The sequence below is a fragment of the Bactrocera oleae genome, chromosome 6 (assembly GCF_042242935.1).
Source record: "Bactrocera oleae isolate idBacOlea1 chromosome 6, idBacOlea1, whole genome shotgun sequence".
In the NCBI taxonomy this organism is placed as follows: domain Eukaryota; kingdom Metazoa; phylum Arthropoda; class Insecta; order Diptera; family Tephritidae; genus Bactrocera; species Bactrocera oleae.
The window spans coordinates 36827030-36834442 of NC_091540.1; the positions used below are offsets into that span (position 1 = coordinate 36827030).

At 33.6% G+C, this 7413-nt stretch overlaps 1 pseudogene; it reads left to right on the plus strand.

The window, feature by feature from the left end:
* Nucleotides 1–230: 230 nt before the first annotated feature.
* Nucleotides 231–2263, plus strand: LOC106618808 (alcohol dehydrogenase-like; annotated as a pseudogene).
* The last annotated feature ends 5150 nt before the right edge of the window (nucleotides 2264–7413 follow it).

The window sequence follows — 7413 nt, forward strand, 5'->3', positions numbered from 1 at the left end:
GTAATATACGTTCTCAGATTTGAGTTAATAAGTGAAAAATAATTCTTAATATAAACAGATCGTAATATTGACCGAAAAATACTTGCATTGTTGTGAGAAAAGCGTGGGATGGTTTGTGGCATATATTTCGTATATCTTATTATATTATATTATATCAAGTTATTGTAAGGAACATTTGTGTCTGTGAAGGGTATTATAGCTTCGGTGAACCGAAGTTAACGTTTTTTCTTGTTTATGTTAATATTAAAATAACAAAAATTACCGCTCGTTTTAGTTGCATAAACCTAGTAGTTCACCGAGAGCAAGTTCAATGATAGTAAGTTACAGTCATCTTGATAATACGACAATTATGTACAAACGAGCATAAAAAGAATGCGCTGTAGAAACTTTCGACGACGACTTATTCATAAGACACCGATAGTTGGCAAGTAGATCGCTAAAACAACAGACAGCGCACGCTAACAACAGCTGTTAACTTAAGCAAAAGTTTACATTTAATTTACATAATAATAAAGTTGATTTGTTGAAAATGAACCTTAAAGGCAAAAATGTGATATATTCGGGTGGATTTGGTGGCATTGGCCTAGCTTGCGTAAAAGAGTTTCTAAAAAGTGATGCAAAGGTATAGTTTTACGATACTATTTTGGTGATAAAGGAATAAAAAAAATTTGTTACAGATGTATGTACTTAGAAAAAGTAAAGAATAATTAAACTCTTTGTCTATTCAATTCAAAATTCTATATCGAAAAAAGGGAGAGTAACGTACTATTCCTTCAAATAGAAAAATTAGCAAAAAGTCGCCGGAACTTGCAAAACAGCTGACTGTCACCATATTAACATTACGAGTACTCGTATACTCGTATTACTAAATGAAAGAGACACGAGAAGTTTAGATGAACGATAGCAAATTCGCTAAAGACCTTAGCGGAAATTATCGTTTTCTGCTAATTTTATAACTCACCATTCCGTGTTTCCTATTTCAAGATCAAAATTAATAATTAATATCTCACATGATTTTTATACCCTGAACAGAGTATATTAAGTTTGCCACGAAGTTTGTAACACCCAGAAGTAAACGTCGAAGACCCTATGAAATATACATATATCTAAATGATCGGTGAACTAAGTTGATTTAAATTTTTGCAAAAATCCTTTTCTTCCTGACCAATATAGCGTATAGAGCTTCCATACAAACTGAAGGATCAGAATCAAGTATTTGTAAGAAAAACTTTTTTATTTAACAAGATATATTCACGAATTTGGCATATAATTTTTTTTCAGAATTTTGACTAAATTCGCTGAAATAAATATAAATAAAATAACATTTAAAAGAGTGAACTATTATATTCTACATAGTTACATCAATAAAAATAAAGGACAAATACTGATGATAATAAATTTTCAAATGCCCTATGAGATGAATTTAATACTACCCCACTCAGGTTATCACAGACTTGTTATACTTATATCAGTTGATACCTACCCGCAACTATGATCATTGTCGCGATTGAATTAAGAATTTAAATTAACTACGGTGTACGGTAAAATGTTTAGCAAACTAAATCGGAACTAATTTTGAATTACTGTGGCTTCCAATACTTTAATACATAAAGTTTTAATTAAAGAAATACCATAAAACTATGTCCGGGCACGCTATAGCAAACATTTCGAAAAGTCTGTCTAAAAGTGTCTGGTATACGTACAAGTATATGTACTTTTATTTTAGAATGTAACAATATTTGATCTTAATGAGAACAAGGAAGCAATCGAAATAAACTTGGTAAAATATGCTGTTTTAAAAGTGTTTTAATTATTTCGCGGGTTCAATTTGTTTTCTATTTCCACTCTCTAGTTGGGATTAATCCATAGCACTCTAACCGCGCTTCCTTATATGGATAAATCTAGTGGTGGACACGGTGGTACTATAGTAAATAAATTGAAATTAAATACTTTCCAACCTAATAATGTACCAACTTTATTCCCCTCAATTTAATAAAGGACAAAATTTATTTCGATCGTTTCGGAGTTAGCTTCATAACTATATGTCCAGGAATTACAGAAACCATCCTTACAAAGGATATTTATTCAAATGTTACCTTTAAGTTGCGTCTATGTCAAACAACAGTCTGCAGAGGTGTGTGCCAAGAATATTATTAAAGTAATTGAAACTGGTAAGCATGGTGGTGTCTGTAAGCTCGACTCAGGCAATATTGACGAGATTACATATCCAACGCTGTGGGAATCCGTTTTTGAAACACACTAAGAGATTGTGAAAAGTAATTTAAAAAATATACACAATTGATGCATTTTTTATTATGTAATATTAATGGAAAATTAATTCAATGGATAAGTTTGGTAAATTACTGTAGTAATTTTACCAAAACAAAATGAAAACATATCTCGTTATTATTTTATGTTGCGGTGTAAAAATCTGGTGAAAGCTTTGCCTATCTTTAATACATAGAACAGTTTTTCGAATAGTTTTAGCTAACTATTATGAGCTATCTCATATAGACTACTTTTAATAAAAATACCAAACTCTTAGAGAGAGGAAACTTGTATATTGGGCCTTCTTTGAATGAACCCATTGTAAAATGAAACGGTTTTCGGTAGCTTTTTTTAGACGTGTAGTTTTCAATGAGGCGATACTTTTTTCCGAGTTGGTCTTTTTGACAGTTTGCTATTTCATAATCCAATATTTCCCAGCAGTGTCACAACCATTGATCAGTTTCGCACCACATTTACTTTAGTGAACAATGCTCATCCTCACAGACGCCCTACAGTGCGCACCGAAGACGCTATTGCTGCTGCGAAGCCCGAATGAGTGCTTCCGCCTTCTGGCGGAGTAATTGGAACTGTGCTCATCCACTTTATGGAAGATTTTGTGGAAAAATCTTGGTAAGCCCGCAACAAAATCCAAAATTGAAGCAAAATTCAAAGAAGATCCTTTACTGATAATAATATGTCTGTACGTCAAAAATGGGTTGAATCGGGTCAATACTTTCCTTAGCCCCATTTACTTAATATAAAGATTTTTGAACTTTATAACACATATAACGGCCAATAAGTGAGTTACCTCAATTAAAATTAGAGTGCGTGTTTTAATCATAGCTTAAAATGGATAAAATTGGGCGGAAACTGAGCTACCTACCTTCGAACGTAACCGAACATTTCATACTCTTGCAACTTGAAAGAATCAAATCGGGGAAAATTCATTCCAATAATTAATTTTATAAATATATAACTCATACACTGACCGACATATTGAGCACTGGGTTTGTTAGAATAACGAAAATCATTATATGTACACCACACCGATGCATACAGTATAAAGTTTGAAAATCTTATATCTGATATATGAGAGACCGCTCTTGTCCATTTTTGCTATTACCACAGAAACAGATGGTCTCTGAGTTTCATTAAGGTACTTCACATTCATTAAATTATTAATTAATTATTCGAAAATTCTTCTATTAGGTATATGGGAACTAAGGGAATTATTGATCCGATTCAACGCATTAGGCACACGGGCATATTGATATCAGATAAAGATTCTATCTGAGTTTCTTGTCGGCTTGAATAATTTTGTTTCTTCAAAGTCAGTATTCGTGCAAAGTTATATCGCGATACATTCATTGGTGTTAAGTGTATACTGGAAAGTGAAAGAATCATCTCCCATTTTCACACTGTGGCATAAGAATTTCAGATTAATATCACCTACCGAATTTGGTTTAAATCGGTCGAGCTAGTCCCGAGATATGGGTTACCACCTAAATGTAAGCGGTGCCACAGCCATCGTCTCCTTTTGTCCCCGGTTCTATAAAGTAAAGTTTTACATATTTATTTAGTGCTTAATTGTGGAACTTATAAGTTTTCGATTAATGGAATTTTGTGAACGTAGCAGTGGTAAAATTACGGTAAAATCTTCGAACTCGTCCTCACTTATTTGCCAAGGAACACGTGTACCAAGTTTCGTTGCGATATCTCAATTTTTAGTCAAGTTACAGCTTGCACAGACAGTCACTCGGATTTCAACTCATCTCACTATCCTGATCATTTAAATATGGATATATAACCCTATATCTATTGTACAATATCTCGATTAGTTTTAGGTGATATAAACAACCGTTAGGTGAACAAGCCTATTATACTATGTAGCAACATGTTGCAAGAGTATAAAAAGTAACGATAAATACTTGGCGTAATCTTTATTATATCACTCTGGGACAATTATAATATACCAGATGATGTAATTTTTCCTAGCGATAGCAAGCACATTTTTATGCTCTCGCAACTTGTTGCTACAGAGTATAATAGTTTTGTTCACCTTACGGTTGTTTGTATCACCTAAAACTAACTAGTTAGATATAGGATTATGTATATATAAATGATCAGGATGAAGAGACGAGTTAAAATCCGGGTGACTGTCTGTCCGTCCGTCCGTCTGTCCATCCGTCGGTGCAAGCTGTAACTTGAGTAAAAATTGAGATATCTTTATGTAACTTGGTACACATGTTTCTTGGTACCGTAAGACGGTTTGTATTGCAGATGGGCGTAATCGGACCATCGCCACGCCCACAAAACGCCATTAATCAAAAACAAATAAATTGCCATAACTAAACTCCGTAATAAGATACAAGACTGTTATTTGGTACACAGGATCACATTAGAGAGGGGCATCCGGAGTTAAATTTTTTTTTAAAATGGGCGTGGTCCCGCCCCTAATAAGTTTAATGTGCATATCTCCTAAGCCGCTAAAGTTATAATAACAAAATTCACTGAAAACACATTTTTTTGGCACCTCTATCGACAGTGTGAAAATGGGTGAAGTCGGGTAACAACCCTGCCCACTCCCCATATAACGGTACTGTTAAAAAATACTAAAAGCGCGATAAACCAAGCACTAAACACGCCAGAGACATTAAGTTTTTTCGCTGGGGTGGTATGTGATGACTTTATAGGAACCGCGTTAAAAATTAGTCAGTGGGAGTGGCACCGCCCACTTTTCGGTGAAAAGCCATATCTTGGTACCTGCTTAACCGATTTCAACCAAATTCGGTATACAACATTATTTTCATATTTTTATCTTATATTGCGAAAAAGGGTGAAATCGGACTACAACCACGCCTATTTCCCATATAACACCATTTTAAATTCCATTTGATTCTTTCACTTTCCAGTATGCAAATCAAGCAAGAATGATTATATCGGGGTAAAACTTTGCGTGAATAATACGTTTAAAGTAAGCCAACGTGTGACCAAAAATTGCCTAAATCGAACCAAAACTGTTCAAGTACTGAATATGCGGACCCCAGTGTCCACAAAGAAATCTCAAACGAGTATACCATTTGCTTTGCGAGAGTAAAAAATTTTCGATTACATCCGAACTTAGCACTTCCTTACTTGTTTAAAATCGGACTATGACTTGAGCAAATTTTGTAGACTTTGAAATTCGTGATACATACATACTTGTATGTATATATTTTCAATGGGTAGAGCCTAGTTTTTATTTAATTGTGATTTTTATACTCTCGCAACATGTTGCTACAGAGTACAATAGTTTTGTCCACCTAGCGGTTGATTGTATCACCTAAAACTAATCGAGTTAGATATAGGATTATATATACTTATATAAATGATCAGGATGAAGAGACGAGTTGAAATCCGGTTGTGTCTGTGCAAGAGTAAAAATATTAAGATATCTTTATGAAATGGTAAACATTTTTGTGCGAAAATGTGTGAAAATGTGCGAAATCGGATTACAACCACCCCTATTTCCCATATAACACCATTTTAAATTCCATTTGATTCTTTCACTTTCCACTATGCAAATCAAGCAACAATAATTGTTATTTGCGTGAATAATGCCACCTTGTGACCAAAAATTGTATAAATCGAAACAAAAAGGTTCGGTTACACCCGAACTTAGAACTTCCTTACTTGTTATTATTACAGATTTAGTTATTATAAATGTTTAAAGGTTATTCAATAGTTATGAGCAAAAAAGTTTTGTATGATTGAATAACATGATTTGCACTTTACATGTATGGTTTTTCATTACTTTTGCTAAATATAAAGTGTTATGAAAATATTATGAAGTTCGGGTGTAACCGAAGATTTTACACTCTTGCAACTTGCAAGGATCAAAGCCGGGGAAATACCTTCAGTTGTTGGCAAAATTTTATATGAAACTAGGGAAAGTATCGTCGTGATTTCGTCTATTAAAGGCAAGAGAATACAGTGTTATTACAAAGAGATTCTTTCTGAATTCCATTAAGATTTCTTACATATTGACAGATAGATGCAGCATAAAGTAAAGCGGAAGTTCAAAAATATTTATGTAAGGTATATAAGAGCTAAAGAAGTGTTGACCCGATTTTATCCATTTTTGGCACACAGTTTTGGCGAAGGATAAAATACCTTGAGAGCAATAATGTTTGATTTGTATACTGTAAAGTGAAAGAATCAGATGGAATTTAATAGTTTGTTATATGGGAAGTAGGTCATCCGATTTCGCCAATTTTCACAATGTATAATAAGGATGCTTGAGTAACCTCACATTCCAAACTTGGTTGGTAAGGCAAGCAATTCCTGAGATATAGGATTTCAATTAAAGGCGAGCGGTACCGCTCCCATTATTCAATTTTTATAACTGCTGCTATAAAGCACTTTTAGTAGTTTTCAACAAAGCCGTTATTTAGGGAGTGGAAGTAGGTTTTATCTGATTTTACCGATTTTCAGACTGTTTGAAGAAATATTAAAAGACTTCTTATTACCAAGTTATATTTAACCATTTAGGAGGCGAGGTCACAGCAACTTTAAACAAGTTTCTAGACCACAAGTGTGTCTCACTACTGCGATCCTTTGTACCAAATTACAGTTTCATATCTTAACTGGGTGCTTAATTATGTTACTTTTTAGGTTTTCGTTTAATGGCGTTTTGTGGGTGTGGCAGTGGTCCGACTACGCTCAACTGCAATACCAACCTCCCTTGGGTGCCAAAGAACATATAAAACTCCATATCTATCTCGATTAGTTTTAGGTGATACAAACAACCTTTAGTTGAACAAAACTGTTATACTCTGTAGCAACAAGTTGCAAAGGTATAAAAATGTTGCAAAAGAATTCAACATTCATTATTCGGGGCAATCGTGAATTGATTAAAATCAAATTTGGTATCATATTAACTTATTTTTAAGGTCATAGACTCACTTAGTTTTATTACTTTATTTTACTTCCCGTCAGCGAAAATTATATTTCAATTATCGTCAAATGAAATTTATGTGATATAAACTCAACAGAAGTGGCTAATTGAATATTATATATTGAGTTGATGTGAAAAACGTCAATAAAAGGATCGGAATTCATTATATTAGAGAGATAAGGTTTAGACCAAGGTCTACACATTTTCAC